At 55.3% G+C, this 19333-nt stretch overlaps 1 pseudogene across 1 annotated transcript; it reads right to left on the minus strand.

The window, feature by feature from the left end:
* Positions 1–628: 628 nt before the first annotated feature.
* LOC308534035 (beclin-2-like) lies at positions 629–14657 on the minus strand (annotated as a pseudogene). The gene is made up of 5 exons: positions 13770–14657; positions 13325–13714; positions 7490–7592; positions 6165–6404; positions 629–730 (listed from the first exon to the last, which is right to left on the minus strand). The product of its transcript is annotated as a beclin-2-like (transcript).
* Between the last annotated feature and the right edge of the window lie 4676 nt (positions 14658–19333).

A 19333-nucleotide genomic window follows, 5' to 3' on the forward strand; every position in this document is an offset into this window, starting at 1 on the left:
GAGGAGCGGTATCTCAGTTCCTAAGACCATCGAAAATATGTGTTTTCCGATGGTCTTAGGCGACCCCTGTGAAAGGGTCGTTCAACCCCCAAAGGGGTCGTGACCCACAGGTTGAGAACCGCTGGTCTAGGGCATCCAGTGTGGCCCCTTTGTCTCACAGTGCAAACCCACACCTCTGCCCAGAGACAAGTTTGGGAGCTCCGGCAGGAGGGCTTGGCAGCTGTGAGCGTGGTGGTCACTCATGCTCGAGCGGCCGTCTTCTCTCCTTTCTTCTCTGGCTGGGGATGCAGCCCCACTGGCTATCCTTCCTTTTGTGGCTTTTCCAAGTGGTGCCCCTCAGCCACCCAGCCAGCCAGCCTTGATCATGGTCCTACTATGCGCTGCTATCCATCAGCCCTGGAGGTTCAGGGATTAACCCATTACAGTCCACACCCTGGAGAACCCAGGCTCTAGCTGGGAGACACAAGCACTAACCACCGGGCTGTCTGGGCAGGAGTAACAGAGATCCTTTCAAAGAATGGACGTGGCACGAGAAGAGGAGAGTTATGACTCCATGGCGGGGGCAGAGAAGGTTTCTCCAGGGGGAGGGGCTCTCTGAGCTGAGTTTCTAAGAATCAGCGGGGCTTTATCAGCCAGAGAAGAGGCAGGGGATGGGGATCTGCGTGGGCACAGGCACCGAGGTGAGCGGCGGGGGCAGGTGGGGAACTGGCTGCAGGTGTCTCAGGCCATCCTGGGGGCAGAGCGGAGGGGACAGTACCCAGACAGGCAGGTTCCAGCGCCTGGCGGTGCAGCGCTCTGCGGCTCACGGGGCTCGTTCTGCTGGAGACAGCGCTGGAGGCTTCGGGGCAGGGAGCTGCCCGGCCAGCGCTGCCGAAGGTGAGCCCACCTGAAGGCACGGACCGGCCGGACAGGAGCCCCAGGGGAGGCTGGCGTAGGAGTGGAGATGGATGGTGTGGCTGCTGGAGCTGACTGGCGGGCCTCTGGGTAGCAGCCGGCTCTGTGGTGTGGCCCCTTCCTTCCAGCCTCTGGACACGCAGGACAGTGGGGCCACCATGTAACGTCAGAGCACTTCCATATGCATTGAGATAACGTCAGAGCGCTTCGTAGGCATTGAGATAACGTCAGAGCGCTTCGTACGCATTGAGATAACGTCAGAGCGCTTCGTACGCATTGAGATAACGTCAGAGCGCTTCGTGTGCATTGAGATAACGTCAGAGCGCTTCGTGTGCATTGAGATAACGTCAGAGCGCTTCGTAAGCATTGAGATAACGTCAGAGCGCTTCGTACGCATTGAGATAACGTCAGAGCGCTTCGTACGCATTGAGATAACTTCAGAGCCCTTCGTACGCATTGAGATAACGTCAGAGCGCTTCGTACGCATTGAGATAACTTCAGAGCGCTTCCGTACGCATTGATCTAACGTCAGAGCGCTTCGTAGGCATTGAGATAACGTCAGAGCGCTTCCATACGCATTGAGATAACGTCAGAGCGCTTCCATACGCATTGAGATAACGTCAGAGCGCTTCGTACGCATTGAGATAACTTCAGAGCGCTTCGTAAGCATTGAGATAACTTCAGAGCGCTTCGTACGCATTGAGATAACGTCAGAGCACTTCCGTACGCATTGAGATAACGTCAGAGCACTTCCGTACGCATTGAGATAACTTCAGAGCGCTTCGTACGCATTGAGATAACGTCAGAGCGCTTCGTACGCATTGAGATAACGTCAGAGCGCTTCGTAAGCATTGAGATAACGTCAGAGCGCTTCGTGCACATTGAGATAACGTCAGAGCGCTTCGTACGCATTGAGATAACGTCAGAGCGCTTCGTAAGCATTGAGATAATGTCAGAGCACTTCCATACGCATTGAGATAACGTCAGAGCGCTTCCATACGCATTGAGATAATGTCAGAGAGCTTCCTTATGCATCACTCTTGCATTCTGCCCGCACTCTCCGAGAATGATTAAGCTCGGGCACCAATCCCCCGCAGAGGGAGGAATCTGGTGGTTCTAGCAGCAGCTAGAACAGTGGCCAGCTCCAGCTCACGCCTTGCTCAGGAGCACCATGGACCCTGCTCCCCAGCTGGAGGCTGGGGCGGTGCCAGCCTTGGGGAGCCCTGCGTGCTGAGCAGGGGAAGCCAGCGGCCCGGCCTGCGAAGGACACTGAGCCAGCAGCACTGGGGGAAGTCTGCCGCCGCTCCACGCTGCCCTCCCTGCACCACGGCGCTGGTTCTGGGGTTTGTGCCTCTTTTCTTGGAGAGAAAATGAAAACTAGGGCGTGCGGTGAGAGGGAGAGGAAGGAAGGAAGGAAAGGAGAAGGAACCTCGGCCAGAGTCAGGTTTTGCCAACTGTTGCTCTGAGTGTGTGAGGTGCCTGCTGCGCCCCTCTGCAGCGTCAGGCGGTCAGATCTGAGAAGCACGGTGGGCACCTGGAAACGCTGCCGGGTAGACGTGACACACAGGAACAGAAAAGGGCGGGCCAGCTCAGATGGGCGGCCTCTGTGTCAGGCACAGTCCATGAGGAGGGAGGGGAGCACAGCTTGGGTTTGCAGGCAGGGCAGGCAGTCCATCCTTGCTATTGCACAGGGTGACATTTTCTTCTTTTTTGTGACTGAGTAGTATTCCACCGTGTACAGCACAGGCGCCGTGTCTTAAGGATTCTGCCGTGGAGTTACACATGTCACTCCTGCTTGCTTTCTTCTGGCCAAAGCAAGCCACACGGCCATGCCTGCTTCCAGAGGGGCAAGGAAGCTCGATCCAGAAGCTGGGAGTTGGTGATCTATACCATACTCATCATTCAAAGGAAGGCTTTCGATATAAAACTCTTCAAAATGGATATTCTTTTACGCAAACACTTTAAACTGATTGAGATGATACACATTTTCATGTGAGAAAACACAGTTTGGTTGAAAACTCTTTCTGGCTTCACATCAGTGTAGTATGCAGTTGGTGAAGGATGCGGGAGGAATAAACGACAAGACATTCTGTTTAAGTATTGTCAGTGCCGTTAGGAAAATGCAGCTTTTGCTTATGTACAATGGAACGATTTGCTTGCTTCAGCAGCAATCAGCAGTGAAGCAAATACATGCACACTAGCAGGGTTTTAATGCTCCTGTATGTAAATTCCTGAAGAATATCTGTTGAAAATGAATGGTCCGTATAGCAAAGAACACCAGCTTTGGTACCAGGTAGGTTCAAACACTGACTCACCATTTATTACATAACCCTGGGCAATCTGGGCTCCTGCTACCTTTGCTCCATCCTGCCACACACAGAGCAGGAGTGGCCACTAATACCAGGTGGTCACACACACACAGAGGGGCAGGTCAGCATAGAGAAACCTCACCAAGCTGTCTCAACAGTAAGAGCAGTTAGATCAGCCCTGGCTGGCGCTGCTCAGTGGTTAGAGCATCAGCCCACACACCCAAGGGTCTCAGGTTCAATTCCCAGTTAAGAGCACATACCTGGGTGCAGGTTTGATCCCTGGCCCTGGTTGGGGAGACTTCGGGAGGCAACCAATCGATGTGTCTCACGTCGATCACACCGATGTTTCTCTCCCTCTCTCTCTCTCTCTCTCTCTCTCTCTCTCTCTCTCTCTCCCCCCCACCCCCTTCCATTCTCTCTAAAAATCAATGAAAAAAATATCCTCAGGTGAGGATTAAAAACAACAAAAAAGAACAGTTAGAACATGTTGCTTTGACCAACTAGCTCTATGTATCTGTCCATAGCAGAGTGGAATTGGAAAGCTTATCTGCTCCCCGTAGCGTATGGCGGGTTATTGCAGCGGTTCCCAACCTGTGGGTGGCGACCCCTTTGGGGGTCAAACAACCCTTTCACAGGGGTCGCCTAAGACCATCGGAAAACACATATATAACTACATATTGTTTTTGTGATTAATCACTATGCTTCAATTATGTTCAATTTGTAACAATGAAAATACATCCTGCATATCAGATATTTACATTACAATTCATAACAGTAGCAACATTATAGTTATGAAGTAGCAACGAAAATCATTTTATGGGTGGGGTCACCACACCATGAGGAGCTCTATGAAAGGGTCGCGGCATCAGGAAGGTTGAGAACCACGGGGTTATTGTGCCATCACCAAGCAGCGCACAGTACTCAGGTGGCCTGTCCCAGAGAGGACGTTACCCTCGTAGATGGGTGTGACTGGTGGTCACTGTCTCCCTCTGTCACGATGTACTCAGCGCTGTCCATACACATGGTACCCAGCAAATATTAGCTGCTATGACTATTTTTTAAATATATTTTTATTTATTTCAGAGAGGAAGGAAGAGAGGGAGACAGAAACATGAGTGATGAGAGAGAATCATCGATCGGCTGCCTCAGGCACGCCCCTCACTGGGGATCGAGCCGGCAACCCGGGTATGTGCCCTGACTGGGAGTCAAAACGTGACCTCCTGGCTCATAGGTCAATGCTCAACTACTGAGCCACACTGGCCAGACTAGCTATCTTTTATAAGGAGATTTCTGGGGCAGTGTTTGGAAGGGATTTGAGTGGCACACAGGGTGGGATCTGCACGGGAAGTGGGACTTTCTCTGTAAAGGGTTAAATTGAGCCCACAGGCTCCGGACTCTGACCCATCAGGGTTAGTGCCCACAGTTACCGGAATAGCCTGCCCTGTGCGCCGCTGAATGGAGGAGTCCTGGAGAACAGAACCGCTGGGAGGGGATGAGCCCCTTGTTATGTTTCGTTCTCTGGCGCCGTCTCCCGAGGGGCTTCGTCGCCTCCGCAGGCAGCACCCTGGCAGGCTGTGCCAGGACGGGCCTCCGTTGGCCTAAGTTTTGGGAGGCCGAGTACATGTGCAGCAGATAAATGCTGTGAGCCCCAGCGACCAAGGTGGGTCCCGTCTCCCTCCACAGTGAGCTTTGTTCCTGACAGGAGGACATAGCAGAATATCCCTCTAATTCTTATTTACGCTCCTGAGTTTGCCTTTTCCCTGGTAGTCAAAAGGGGATCAAATCAGAGCTAGTCAGACAAATGCTCCTCCTCTTTCTTCCTCTAGTGAGCAGGTGGGGACACAGGTCTCCCCCAAAGAATCAAGGTCTTGTGTGAAGACATATATGGGACTCCTTACCCGGCAGTTGCTGCGACTCTGCCAGTCGGATTACAGAACGATCGTGAACACCGCATGGTTGACAGGCCCCTGACAGTGTCCGCAGACAGGACGCTGGTGGTAACTTGCTCTGCAGTTGCTTCCTGTGTCTCTGGGGCCATGAACATACATGTTACATCTCAGTAGCTCACAGCACCCTGAAAAGGGGACTTGGTGGCCCTAACTGTTCAGAGAATATTGCTTAGCGGTGACATCACACGAGCCTCATTTTGAGTCTCTCCAATCGTGGGGCCAGGAGGCCTGTGTGAGGGATGTGTGTGTTGAGGCAGATGTGACTCGAAGGTCTTGGGTCCTAACTCCCCAGGCTGTGGGGGGCCACGTCTCTGTTCCCAGCCAGCAGAGTCAGACACGGAAGCCCTTTCCTGTCCCTGGGACCGTGCCCTCTGAACTGACCCTCGGTGTGGACAAATGAGCGGGAGGGGAAGCATAGTGAGTGGGTAAGAGGGGAATTTCCTGGTGTTTCCTCTTGGCTGTGTCCTCCCTGGGAAATGACGGGGACCGAAGCAAGGGAAGCAGCTACGGCTGGTGGCAAAGCCCGCAGAACATCAACGTCCCGATACCTGGTTAGCCCTTCACAGTTTACAATCACTTTCCTGTCCTGCATGGGATTCTCAAACACTGTGAGAGGCAACGGAGATTTCCCTGGTTTCCACTGGGGGGAACTCAAGTCCAACGGAAGGAAGTGACTCCCCACGGACATCTCTCCCCTGAGAAGAGGCAACAGGGCAGGCTGGGCCTCCTCACGTCTCAGCCAGTTCCTGCCACTGCCCCCCTCCCCGCAAAGTCTCCTCCAGGACTGTCCCCCCCAGTCTCCTCCAGGACTGTCCCCCCGAGTCTCCTCTAGGACTGTCCCCCCCGAGTCTCCTCTAGGACTGTCCCCCCCAGTCTCCTCCAGGACTGCACCCCTGGTGGCAGACCTGCTCCTGGCCTAACACTTGGATCCTTCAAAATACATTGCAAAACTTCCTTTTAGAGATAAACTTTTTAGAAATCAATGTTTGAGACAGTCAGTGCCATTGGTCACCTGCACGAAGATCCTGTACATGGAAGCGTGGGTGGGGCCCCGCCAGCCGTGGATGCAGGGCCCACGGCAGAACCCGTGTGTCCACGCAAGGCCCCAGCAGAGGGGACTGGAGCCACTGCCACTGGCTGTCACGTGCATGTCATTCCTGTTAAACGTAGATAGGAGCCGGGAAGCAGAGGTCTTGGCCACAGGGAGGAAGAGCGGGACGGGTTCTGCGGGGCTAGTAGGAGGGTTGGGGCCCTGGGAGGGAGGGCAGAGGGCTCGCCCTCAGAGCGTCTCCCGGTGCCTTCCCCAGGGACCTCTCTCCTCCGAGCCCCATCCCAGCCTCGTGCACATGTGGCTCACCCATAAGCTGCCATCACCAACACCATCCACAGCTCTCGCTCTCAATGTGGATAAAATAATGGCTGCTCCTGAGTCCCTTTGTTAGCACATTTGGGAAGCCGGGCGGGGGGGGGGGGGGGGGGGGGAGGAGCTCTTAGCCTGTTTTCATGTGTCAGTGACAGCCACCATCATCAGCTCTGGGCTCCATGCTGGGGGCCTAGACAACGCAGGTGGGCCGAGGGCCAGAGACCGCAGAACAAAGCGCTGAGCTCAGGGGCCGCCAGCGTCCTGCCCTGGGACTGTCTCCTTCCCTCTGCTCCTCATGTTCAGACGAGAGACGGTGACACCGACGAGAGAAGCAGCGTCAGCCAGTGCAGACTGTTCCGAACGCCTGCCTTTGGCCATGACCACGGCCTGTTGGGGGCGCATTCTAAAACCTAAAAGTAATCCTATTTCCTACTGAATAAGGACCTGGCCCACCTGAAGATGGCCCGCAGCGGTGCCCACATTGGAGAAAGGAGGCTGGCATTTACCCCCCACCGAGCAGCCACTGGGCATCTGCGCTCATGGTGAACCCTGGGCTGAGGGCGTGTCTGCGAGGGCCCAGGAGCTGCACCACGACGTCGGCCCCGGAGTCGATGTCGAGGCCTCAGTGCGGTCCTCACGCTGGCAACGCCGTGAGGACCGCACAGGGACGAGGGGAAGAGGTGTCGGGGGGAGGAGGCCATTCTCCCTCGGCCCCCTCATCCGCAGCAAGCACGGCTTTGTCTGAACAGAGAGCATCCAAGCAGCCCCTGGAACGTGGCCGCGGCGTGGCCTGTGTGACGGAGAAGCGCCTCCCGGTCCTCAGTCTCAGAGCCTCACACTCCGGCACTTACGTCTTCCCCGGAGGAGCCAAGTGCGGGCTTCCTTCCTGGCAGTGCTTGTCCAGGGTTTGGCTGGCGGGGTCTCCCTCACAGGTGGGTGCATGACCATCGTCCCGCCTCCCACTCTGTCCCCACCGCGAAGGGTGAGGCCCCGCCAAGCCTGTATCGGACCGGGCGCCTGTCGCCGGCCACCGAGGCTGCTAACGGGGAGTTCAGGGCCTTAGATGTACTCTGGGGTCTAGGAATGGACCCAAAGAGGTCAGTTCTGGACGCGGTTTTCCCAGCAGCCCTGCCGGGTGGGGTGATTGATGGTCAGACTTGGGAGATGCTGAAAGCACCGGCATCCACCAGGCACTAGAGGGCGCCACCGGCCCGAGGAACTGAGCGGAGTGTTGTCGCTCAACCTCCCGAAGCCCCAGGAAAGGGAAGACCCGAGAGGGGAAAGTCTCACAGCGAACTGGACGGACACTGGGCCATTGGTGCTGGTGCAGCCCGCCCCGTCAGATGGACGATTCAGGACCTGCGACAGACGGGGATCTAAGCCATTGTGCTTTTCCTTTAGATTTTTTTAAAAAAATCCTCACCCAAGGAGTGAGGATATTGTTTCCATTGATGTTCAGAGGAGGTGGAAGGGAGTGGGGAAGAAGAGAGAAGGAGAATCATTGATGTTTTGCTCTCTGGGTCGGCTGCCTCCTGCACGCCCCACACTGAGGATGAGCCCAAAGCCTGGGCATGTGCTCTGACTGGGACTTAAACTGTGACCTCCTGGTTCAAGGTCAAAGCTTAACACTGAACCATACGAGCCGGGCTATGCTTTTTTTATAATAATAAAGCTACCAATTTGCATACTATTTATTATCCTCCAGGCACTGTTACAAGGACTTCATATGCACTAGCATATTTAGTCCTTCCAGCAGCCCTAAATAGGTTATCCAAAATTTTCAAATAAGGAGAGAGGCAGAGAGATTAAGAGATTTGCCCAAGATCACAGCTAGTAAGTGGAAGGGCAGGATTCAAATCTAGGATCCATGTGGAGAGCTGATGCACAGCATGGTGATTATAGTCAACAATACTGACAACAACAATAATCTATAATAATAAAAGCATAATATGCTAATTAGACTGGACATCCTTCCAGACAACCTTCTGGATGAAGCCAGGGCTGTGAGGGAAGCGGGGGTCCTGGGTGCCAGAGGGAAGCCGGTGCTGGCAGCCAGGGGAAGGAAGGCCTCCTCTTGCATAAATGTCGTGCATTGGACCTCTAGTACAATTATAATTAGCATATGATTAACAATTATGATTAATAAATAATTGATGTAATATATTATAATCCATATATAACATATAATGGTTATATAATTACAAACTTCCAAGTTGCTAAGAGACCAGCTCTAATTGTTCCCACCATAAAAAAGAAATAATAATTATGTGGTATGATAGAGGTTAATCGTATTTCAATATGTAAATGTATCACATCAACACATTGTATACCTTAAACTCACACAATGGTATATGTCGGAGTCCTTTTAACATTTTATACTGAGTTTAATTCCCTTACACATTTGGAATCATAATCCTAAATCTTCTCGGGGCTGAAAACAGACTTCCTCACTAATAATTCTGTCACCCAACACCTTTGGAAGACGCCTTCTCAGTTGCTGAGGTTGAAAGGTGGTCTCCGAGCCACCGGGGTCCCAGGCCACTCATGGAGGCCTGATTCCCCAGCTGTTTCCTCACTTGACTGGTTTTGTTTAATTGGCCCTCCGGCTATTCACATGCATTTCTGACTAGTTCTTATTCTCTCTTAAGCATTAAACTCTTACCATCGGGAAGAGATAATCAAGTGACTTAATTAACTGGTACCCACTAGAGTTCGGGCTCTCATGTCACTGTGGTCCATAAAGTCACTACCACCCAGGCCATTCCATGTGCCGTGACCAGCAACCTCTCTCTTATTCCCACCGCTCCATCCCCGTCCCAAGTAGATGGGATGGAAGAAAGAAAGAGTCCCGCCCCTCTAGGTGACTGGGGCCAAGTCCGGGCTGAGGGGCGCGGGGAGGAGGTAGGTGGGCGTCGTACATGGCGCTGGCCTGACATGATCAGACACCTGTCGGATTTGCTGAGAGGTCATAAAGGGGGGAAAGGGCGAGGGCACAGAGTCGAGCTGAAGACAGTGATCAGGAAAACACGTGTTTGATGCTTTTATGTCCTTGAGCTGAATTGTTCAGGAGACATGCAGCGTCTGAGCAAGGACCGTCTGCCGCTTACGGAGCCCTGAGAGGCGTCAGGCTCCAATCGTGTTCAGCTCTTTGTAGATGTGTGGACCCGATCTCCTGTGTCACCTTCTTTGAGTCCCAGTTGCTGATTCCGTGCCTGTAGGCCATCTCCTGAGTAATGCTGTGTCCCTCTCAGAAACCCACCAAGTGTCTCTGCCCAGAATTCCAGCTCTTCTGTGTCATCCCCGGACCACCCGCCTGGTCCTCTTCCTGCTGGAGTCACGCCTGGCCTGCGCTCCCTGAAGAGACAGCGTGTTTCTCATCTGCTGGACAACATTCACCCAGAATCCTGGATGCAGGTCCCTTGCTAGGACCCCCAAGAAGACGGAAGTGCACACCTGGCCCCCTTAGGGGAGCTTTCTTCTCCACTGTGTATTGAGTGGTCTCCAGAGAGAGCAGGTCCCGGACGGGGAAGCCGGGGACAGAATCTGGACAACCACAGGGCCCCGGGGCTGCAGGCTCCCGGGACCCGTGCCCCAGCTCTGAGGAGCAGTGAATCTCATGAGAAACTGGGGTAGGAGCCCACGGGAGGGAACAGGAGAGGAAATGAAATCCCCGGCTGGTGGATTAAGTCATTGCTGCACTCAGGCAGCCGTTCACACCGTCCGGGAAGCCCGGATAATGTTTTTGTAATGAGAGGAGCTTGTCACACTGCCATAGTCTTTCTGCAAAGACTGATTTAAGGTTGGTATCAGAGCATGAACCATGTTAAAATACAATTACAAAGGAAACCGGAATTTCACTAGAGAATTGCAGGGAGAAGCTTGGAGCTGAGGAGGCTGTTGAGAGCTGAGAGCGCTGGCAGGGAGGAGAGGGGAGAAGGGCCAGTGTGAGCTAGGAGAAGCCACCGGTCCCTCTGGTCCCCACCGGTCCCTCCAGTCCACGCGGGGAGGAAGATGGAGAGGCCGACCTCAGGGAGAGAGCGTGGAGATTCCCGACCCCTGCGAGGTCTGGGGCCCCTACCTCCTGTGAGAGCGACCACCAGAATCGCCGCAATGCTGTCCTCTCCCACCACCTCCTATTCTGCACACACCTGTGTCTCTGTTCACGGGCCCATCACCTGTGGGAAATGCCATTTCTGGGGGATTTGGGTAAAAGGATTGGACATCTGGGGGCCGAAATCCCAGCTGTACCATTACAATCCGTGTGACCGCATTGGTCCCGGTAATTCATCAGCACGTCGCTAAATCTCTGAATCTTCGGTTCTGTCTGCGGTAAAGAGGTGCCTGGCATACAGCAGGGACTCCACACACCAGACGGGGCTGGTAATCACTCGGTTCCAATGGGTAGGTTAATCAGTGGCCTCAGAAGTGGGGGTGCTTCTAACCCAGGGGGTGCAAGGTGCCTCAAGAGGCGTGAGAAGGAAATATTGGAATTTCTATTAATGCATACTTTTTAAAAATTGATTTCAGGGAGAAAGGAGAGGAAGAGAGATAGAAACATCAACAATGAGAGAGGGGCCTTGTGTGGTGAGAAAGTGGAGCTGAGGTAGGTGACTGTGGTTTGGGACAACTGGGCTTTTTGAGGGGATGCATGGTAGCCCTGGCCGGGCACCGAGGTAGAACGAGAAAAGAGTGAATGGGGAATTTAGTAAGATGCAGTGTAGACATGCGGTGGCTAATGGCTGTGAGACTGATCGGTCAACCCCCATAATAGACACTGAGGAGGGGACAGGGTCCCAGCGAATTCGGGGAGGGCAGAATGAGTGGCCCCCGTGTCCGTTAAAAGGAGATCGGCTTACCTGCCACCATAGTTGTTACCCGAGGCTCTGTCCTGGTGGTGTAAGTCTGTGGGGCCCTGTCAGGGCAGCTTCTTCAGTGGCCAGTCCCAGGAGGTCTGGGAGCTCCAAACCAGATCCAGAGGGCGGCCATGCTGGACTGGCTGAGGCCTGGAGGAGGCTTAGCCCCTGACTTACCCGCAGTTGGAGGACGGCACTTCATTTGGGGTTCGTGAGAGCGGTGGCTAGGAGCTGGAAGGCCTCCTAATGGGCCTCAGCCTTGGCCTGATCTCACTTTTGTTTTTGGATTTGGATCTCCTCGTCTCTCTTAGAGACCTTAAAGGTCAGGTTAAGGAGGTCTTTTGAGGGGTTTGTGGACCTGTGTCTATTTTCAAAGTTTGCGGCATATGCTGGGGGCTGGTTAGGATATAAAATGGGTATTCAGAGGAAGGGCTCCCTCGGGGGAGGTGGTGTCTAAGGTGGTCCATTTCTGTAAGGCCTCCGTCAGGCGGGAGAGGAGAGCTGGGCTTTTGTCAGGGCCCTGAGTGATTCCATTAAGCTTGTCACATTGCTTTGTAAAGGTGGTCAGGTCGGTGGAAAAAGACCTGAGATGCCTCTCAATCTGCGCGAGGTCGGACACAACGAGTGTCAGGTGGCAAAGGCTGTTTGGAGCTTGCGTTCTTGGGAGCTGGGCTCTCAGGGGCAGGGAGGAGGTGGCTGCTGGTTAGGAAGGTCTGGGTTTGGGAATTTCCTGAAGGTGAGGGAGGAGAAGTGTAAGGGGGTGGAGGTTGGTGGTCTGCTGGGTCAAAAGTAGATGCAGAATCAGAAGTGTTAGGGGGGTGATGTTTTGTGTGAAGGAGAAAGATCTGATGGGTAGAGCAGGATTGACAGAGAGAGGATTAGGACTGGAGGGTGAAAAGGCCTGGATGTAGGGAATCTCTGACCATTTTCCATTGCAGTGACAGCAATTATGTAAGTTGCTCAGTGTGTTAAAATGGAAAGTGCTGTTTTCAGGCCATTGAGACTAATTATCTAGTTTATGTTGTGGCCAAACAGTATTACAGAATAAAGTGAGGTGGTTGGGCATGATCTCCCCTGTGCGTGTGCAGAGGGAGTGTGGTGTGGCCCATGAGAGAGGAAGGGTGAGCGACAGACCACAAATCCAAAGGGGACTGTTTAGGGCAGGAGTCCTGCTGCTAAACAAATCACCACGAGAAACGAGAGCCGACCCTCCGGACTGGGCGTCCCCAATCCAGCAGGACCCAAAGCCAAACGGCTGAGGGGTCTTCTGGCCTAGCGCTAGGACTTTTGAGACAAGAGACTTTCGAGAAGTCAGTGAGAGAGAGTGGGCAGAAGACCCAGGATGAGGGGAATTATGGAACGTCACTCACCTAGAGAAGAGTGGCTGGTGTGGGATGGAGGGTCAACAATGGAGGAGAGATTCCCAGTCCTGTGTCCTCCTTGGCTGGCTGGAGGGGTGGGGGTGGGGGGGGGGACGACGACCTCCTAGGGGAGGGAGGCCTGATTGAGGCCAGCAATGGAATCACCTGAGTAAGATTCGGACGTAAGCCCAGGACGAGCTGCGCTGCCTACTCCTCTCCAAGTAGCAAATGGGGTGACCAAAGCCGGGGCAATGGCTCCCCATCCCTGTGGAACCCTCCCGGATTTTGGCACCAAATGTTAGGTTGCCGAAGGAGGAATGCACGAGGCCAGAATGGTGAGGGATCACGAATTTATTCGATCATCTGCACGCCAGGTGGCTGAGCCTGAATGGCTCCAGCCCCCAGTGGCAGGAGTCAGCGGCTTTTAAAGGACTTTTGTTGGTTTTTTTCTGCGCGGAGAATTCTCTGTGCATATCCGGTGGGGAGATGTGGAATGTGGTCTCAGCAAAGGGAATGGCCATAGTGAAATGGCCTGAAAAGCCAGTTCCAGGGGGAGGGCTATCAATTCAATGATTTGATCAGACCTAACAGATACCTTAAGGAGACCCAAGCGAGACTCAACTTAAAATGTTGGGGCATGAAGTTGAGTGCCTCTGTCCACCGCTCCTCCGTGGTCAGGTGGTTCTGATGGAGCGGAATTCACCCCATCTCAGGTCCCCCATCAGGCCCCGCTCCACGAGGTCCTGCAGGGCATATAGAGACTCCGCTTGCCCTTCTCGGCCTCCTCCTTGACCGGCTGCATGCAGCCCAGGAAGGCCACCACGGTCTGGTCAAACTTGCTGTCCAAGAGAGAGCGCGTCCCCCTGGTGCAGAACAAGGGCAGCCCCACGGGGTCCTCTGTCAGTGACTTCAGGTAGGAGTGGTCTCCGGGGGCGATGAGCTGGTACCTCTGAAACAGCAGACCCACTGTGCTAGACAAGGCCACGAGCAGCAAGGCTGTCTGCCCCCAGGCTGCGACCCACTGTGCTAGACAAGGCCACGAGCAGCAAGGCTGTCTGCCCCCAGGCTGCGTTGATCTCCCTCCAGCTCAACGGGACAGTGGGGATGGATGCAGCCCAGCCTGAAGCTATTGATGATGGCCGGGGGCCAGCACAGCAGATCTCAAATGCGGCCTTGAAGGCGTTGGTTCTCTTCAGCCAGGCCAGCTGGGTCTGGGCGTACCCAGGCGGTCGCTCCGCAGCTCGTCCTGCAGTTCCAGTTGTTGCCACTGCAGTTCACCGAGGTCCCCGTGGCACTGCCTTCCCTGCTGCTCCAGCTCTCCGGCTCTGCCCCAGCTGCCTCCAGGGCCGCAGCTGCCCTGTCTCAGTTCTTCTCCACCTCCCCCAGCTCCTGGACCAGCCTCCCTTCCTCCAGCTCCACGACCTTCAGCTCCTGCTGCCGTGTCTCCCTCGAGTCCCCACCTAACCCACCCCTGGTCTCCAAGCAGCGTTTTTAGGTCTGACTGTCGGACCCTGAGATCCTGAGCTGGCTGTCCAGCTGCTCCGAGAGACTGTCAGTGCAGTCCTCGCACAGGGGTGGCCCACTCTTCACCGGATCGGGCGTCACAAAGGCCCCTCGTGGCCCTCTGGATGCTACCGAGGTCCTCCCAGAGGCCAGCTTCCCGAGCAGGGGAAGCGGCTGGGACCGTCCCCGGACATCTCGCCATCGCCAGGGATGGTCCAGCCGGAGGCACTGCCCTGCAGCTCTTCCAGGTCCGTCTCCATCCTGGAGGCAGAGCCTTCCTCCGGAGTATCTCCCGGTTCCCCCTGAGCTGAGGGGACGGTCAAAGCTGCAGGTGGTTGGCTGAGGTCAAGGCTTGAGGTCTCCGTGGACCGAGCCAGCGTCAGGGGTTGGCGGCAGAAATGGCAGATGAAGCGGATGGAGGACATGGTATATAGCAGGTGGCCCTGAGCTGGGAGTTGTGCCTGAGCTGGGAGGGCAGGTGTGGCCTGGGTTAGGGAGCCGGGGTGGGGGGCAGGTCAGCGCGGGCAGGGTGGGCATGGAGAATGTGAGGTTCTCAGCCTGGAAGCTGGCAATGCCCATCTGGTAGTAGACAGCTTCATTGATGAACATGGGGTACCCAGTGGACTCCCCCTCGCAGAGCACATCCTCAGCGCTGAACATCTGGAAGACGAATGTACTGGGCCCCAGTGGCTGGAAGCGTTGGTCCCTGGTTGAAGAGCTGGGTGGAGTCCAGAGCTGCGACCACCAGGGCCTCAACCTGGTAGAAAGGTTGGCCTGAAGCACTCCCTGAGGTGGGGGCCCCGCTCCGGGACTGGGGACGGGGAGGGAGCAGGTCAGTCAGGTATTCCAGACACTTGGACGCTCCAGACCCCAGGCCCCTGACACCGCCCATTATCTCTCCCCCCGCCCCCCCCCCCCCCCGTTTCTTGCCACCCAGTTAAGCACATTAACAAGCCAGAGCTGTTAACCTGCAGTTATTGACCGGGTGGAGCAGAGCATAACAAACACAGAAGGCCCAGCCATTGTGGCTCCGTGGTTGAGCATTGACCTATGAACCAGAAGGTCACAGTTCGATTCCTGGTCAAGGCACATGCCCGCGTTGTGGACTTGATCCAGAGCGTGGGGCGTGCAGGAGGCAGCTGATCAATGATTCTCTCTCATCATTGATGTTTCTCTCCCTCCCTCTCTGAAATCAATAAAAATATTTTTTGAAAAACAAAACAAAAAATTAAATTAAATAATTTAAAAAAAAGAGAGAGAATCATTGATTGGCTGCCTCCTGCCCTCCCCCTACTGGGGATCAAGCCTGCAACTGGGGCATGTGCCCTTGACCGGAATTGAACCTGGGACCCTTCAGTCCATGAGCCTATGGTCTACTGAGCCAAACCAGCGAGGGCTATCAATGCGTACTTTTTACCTAAAAAAAAAATAAGGACAAAATTAACCATTATTCGCATTTATTTGATAGATTAACAGTAGTTAACCTATCTGCTAATCTAGGCTTAGCACACAGTAAACACAATAGATGGGTTTGCTGTAATTTTATGATTGTGTGTGTGTTTGTGGAACAGAGTTGTGTATATGTGTGCATGTTTGGTGAGCGCTCAGAATTATTTTTAATTATAGAGATATACAATAAAAATTTTGAGATCAATGTCTAAGCAATTTGTGCTCCAGGGGAATAAGGTGAGAGAGAGTGGGTGGGGGGAGAGCAAAAGGATGAAGGGGTGAGGTCTCCATGGGACTGGGGTGCCCACAGATGGATGGCGCTGCTCACAGGAACGCTCTTCGCTCACGGGCCAGCGCTCCCCAAGTGTGATCTCGACGGGCAGGAGCCAGCACCATGTCCTCCGCCTCGGCAGGTGGCCTGGGACTTCTGTGCCCTCTGAACCCTGAGTAGCAGTGCTCTCCGGCCGGGCAGGGGCCACCTCCAGGTCGCACTTCCTGTCCCGCTGTGGGTGATGGCCATGGGGCAGTTAAGTGTGGCTCAGCCCATGAGGATGAGGCTCTCCCAGCACTCAGCCCTTCACTGGTGTCTGACGGGATCTCAGACTCACCAGGAAAGCCTTACAGATCCAAACTTTCTCCTCTAATCAGACCAGTTCCCACGGAAACCTGCAGTCTCATCTTAACCATTCAGCCCACCTCGTTCTGGGGCCCAGCTTAGTCCTCAGTGTCCTGCCTTCCCCAGACCCCTGGCTGCTCCAGCCAGGCATTTGGTACATGGCACCCGGCCAGCAGGGCCATAGGCCTGCTGGGCGTTCTAACTGCTCGTGGATGGCCTTGGGCCTGGGGCGGGTAAAATACTCTGCCAACAAGTTCAGTTAGTCTTCACCTGATGGGAAAGACTCGGCCACCAAGCTCTTAGAACTCCCGTGTGATCTTGTATTAACTGCTCTTTAGAAATAAAAAAAGCTGCAGGTCCTGCCGTGGCCGGTGTGTCTGAGTGGTTAGAGTATAGGCCCGAGCACTGAAGGGTCCTGGATTTGATTCTAGACCAAGGGCAGGAACCTGGGTTGCAGGTTCAATCTCCAGTCCAGGTTGGGGCAGTTGCAGGAGGCAACCAATCGATGTCTCTCTCTCCTTCTCTCTCTTTCTCACTCTCTCTCTCTCTTTCCCTCCCACTCTCCCTCCCTTCCACTCTAAAAATCAATGGAAAAAATATCCTCAGGTGAGGATTAAGTAAATAAATCAATGAAGCCGGAGGTCCCAAAGAGCTGACTCTACCCCGTACCCTGGCCCTCCTTGGGCGGAGGACCCCTGGTGTCCCGCGGGCCTGCCCTGGGAACATCTACCGCTGCTCTGAGCCTCCAGACCCGGTCAGGTCGCCCTCAGCTCCTCTCGCCCAGCAGAGCGTGGCTGCCTCCTGGCTGGGACGGACTTTTTCATCTTTACATGCCCAGTAGCCAGCACAGTGCCTGTCACCCGTGCCCCCAAAATGTTTGTAAAATGAATGAAAACAGTCCCCCTGCCTGAGCGGAGGCTCCTGGGTCATCCCACAGGGCAGTTGCTGCCGTCTGGGCTTCTGTCGTCACCGCGGCTGCTGGCAGGGCAGCTGACACGGGGTCCCGGGCCCACCACACGGATCCAAGCTCCCTTAGTCTCAGGTGTCTGCTTCCTGTGACAACTCCTTCCCGACGAGCTCTTTCTCCCACCTCCCTGGGTGCCAATGTGGTTGAGGGGAAGCGGGCTGACGGCTGTCAGCAAGCGAAGTCCTGCGTCTCCAGGGAGACCACCCAGTGCAGGCGACAGGCGTATAATTAGTCAACAACCAAGCTCGCTTTCCAAAGGAGAGAGAAGAGGAAGGAAGAGGGACGGGGTGGCTTTAGGATGAGCGACAGGAGCCGGGCACGTGGGGAAGGTGTTTGTATTCACCTCTCGGTCACTGGCCTGACCAGGAGCCTAATCAGGACCCCAAACTCTGCTCGGCAAGGGAGCCCAGGGGCCTCGGGGCGGCCGGCTCACCTCTGTGCCACCCACGCTGCGTGGAAAGTACACTCTGATCATGAAGGCGAGGCTGAAGGTGGAACAACCCAGTAGTGACGTTACCACCTGTGGTTCGTCTCCCCGTGGCAGTTGGCTCCCGTGAAGCCAGCACTCGCCGCTGACGGCCTCCCTCCCAGGCCATGTCCCTCCCAGACACATGTCCCTCCCTCCCAGACCTTGTCCCTCCCAAACACATGTCCCTCCCAGGCCTTGTCCTCCCTCCCAGACACATGTCCCTCCCAAACACATGTCCCTCCCAGGCCTTGTCCTCCCTCCCAGACAATGTCCCTCCCAAACACATGTCCCTCCCAGACCTTGTCCCTCCCAGACCATGTCCCTCCCAGACCATGTCCCTCCCAGACCATGTCCCTCCCAGACCATGTCCCTCCCAGACCAGGTCCCTCCCAGACCATGTCCCTCCCAGACCATGTCCCTCCCAGACCGTGTTCGCTCTTCTCTGCCCGGGCCCTGCTCAGCTCCCTTCCCTTTGGCTTCTGTTGGCTGTGGCCTCCATCAGCAGCTGGAGACCAGAGGATGGAGACAGAGTCCCCTCCCGCCCCACCTGCTCCAGCAGCCAGTGCCCAGGCAGGTGGGGGGATGGACACGAAGCTCAGAGGAGAGATGGGCCTTCGGTGGAGCCGGGCGTCCGCTCCATGTCAGCGGCTGAGGGAGGGACAACGAAATGACCCCTTTTCCCCAGTGGCGCCTCTGAAACAGTGGCCAGCGGGGAGGGGCAGAGCCTGGAGGGAAGAAACGAAGGAGTGTCTTAGTGTTCAGCCGGGGGCAGGGGAACGTCACAGTTAGGAAAGGCAGGTGGGTGTTTGGCTGACGTAAGGCATGCTTTTGCGATTCATGGGAATAAGTTGAAGTCCACCAAGTGGAGTGTGTGTGTTGTCCTCCCTCCCTCCCTCCCTCCCTCCCTCCCTCCCTCCCTCCTCCCTCCCTCCCTCCTCCCCTTCTAACAATGCCCAGCTTCTCTGGTGTGGGCACAGAGCAAATGGCTGGTTGGTTTTAACCAGGTTGGGACTTGGCCAGCGGTTACCGCAGGGGGTGGGGAGAGAAGGCGAGAATTTTTTAAAGACCGGTTGCAGGGCTGGAACCTGAATTCAGGGGAAGAGGAAACGAGCACCCGGAGAAGGGAGGGACAGTGCGAGAACCGGTAGGGCCAGTGGATGGGTGCTCTTATGGGGGCGAAGGTGACGCGTGAGTAACTCAGCCGAGAGGGTAGAGCTTTGTGCTGGGCGTCCTTGCTGTCCGCGAGCTCTTGTTCTGGCTGCAGCCTTGGCATTCAGCGCCGTCGCGCCATGTGGCCGGCAGTGCAGGTGAAGTTTGCAAAAGTAGATGAACTGTCAGAGCTGCAGAAGCCAGAATGTGTGTGTGTGTGTGGTGGTGGTGGGGGGGGGGGGGGCGGGGGGGATGTTGCCTCTGCCGTCCATTTACTGGTTGTGGGGAAATCCATGCAGAATGGGCTCGGTTTGGGGACCATCCCTTCCACAGAGGAGGCGCTCCCCCTCAAGGAGAATCCATCACAGAGCAGAAGCCCTTCAAAGTGCGGCTCCGAGGCCTGAGGCGTCCCAGCTCCCTGAGCCTGGAGCGCCCCCTGGCCTACGGGGCA

This window comes from Myotis nattereri, assembly GCF_964212035.1.
Source record: "Myotis nattereri genome assembly, chromosome: 18".
Lineage (NCBI taxonomy): Eukaryota > Metazoa > Chordata > Mammalia > Chiroptera > Vespertilionidae > Myotis > Myotis nattereri.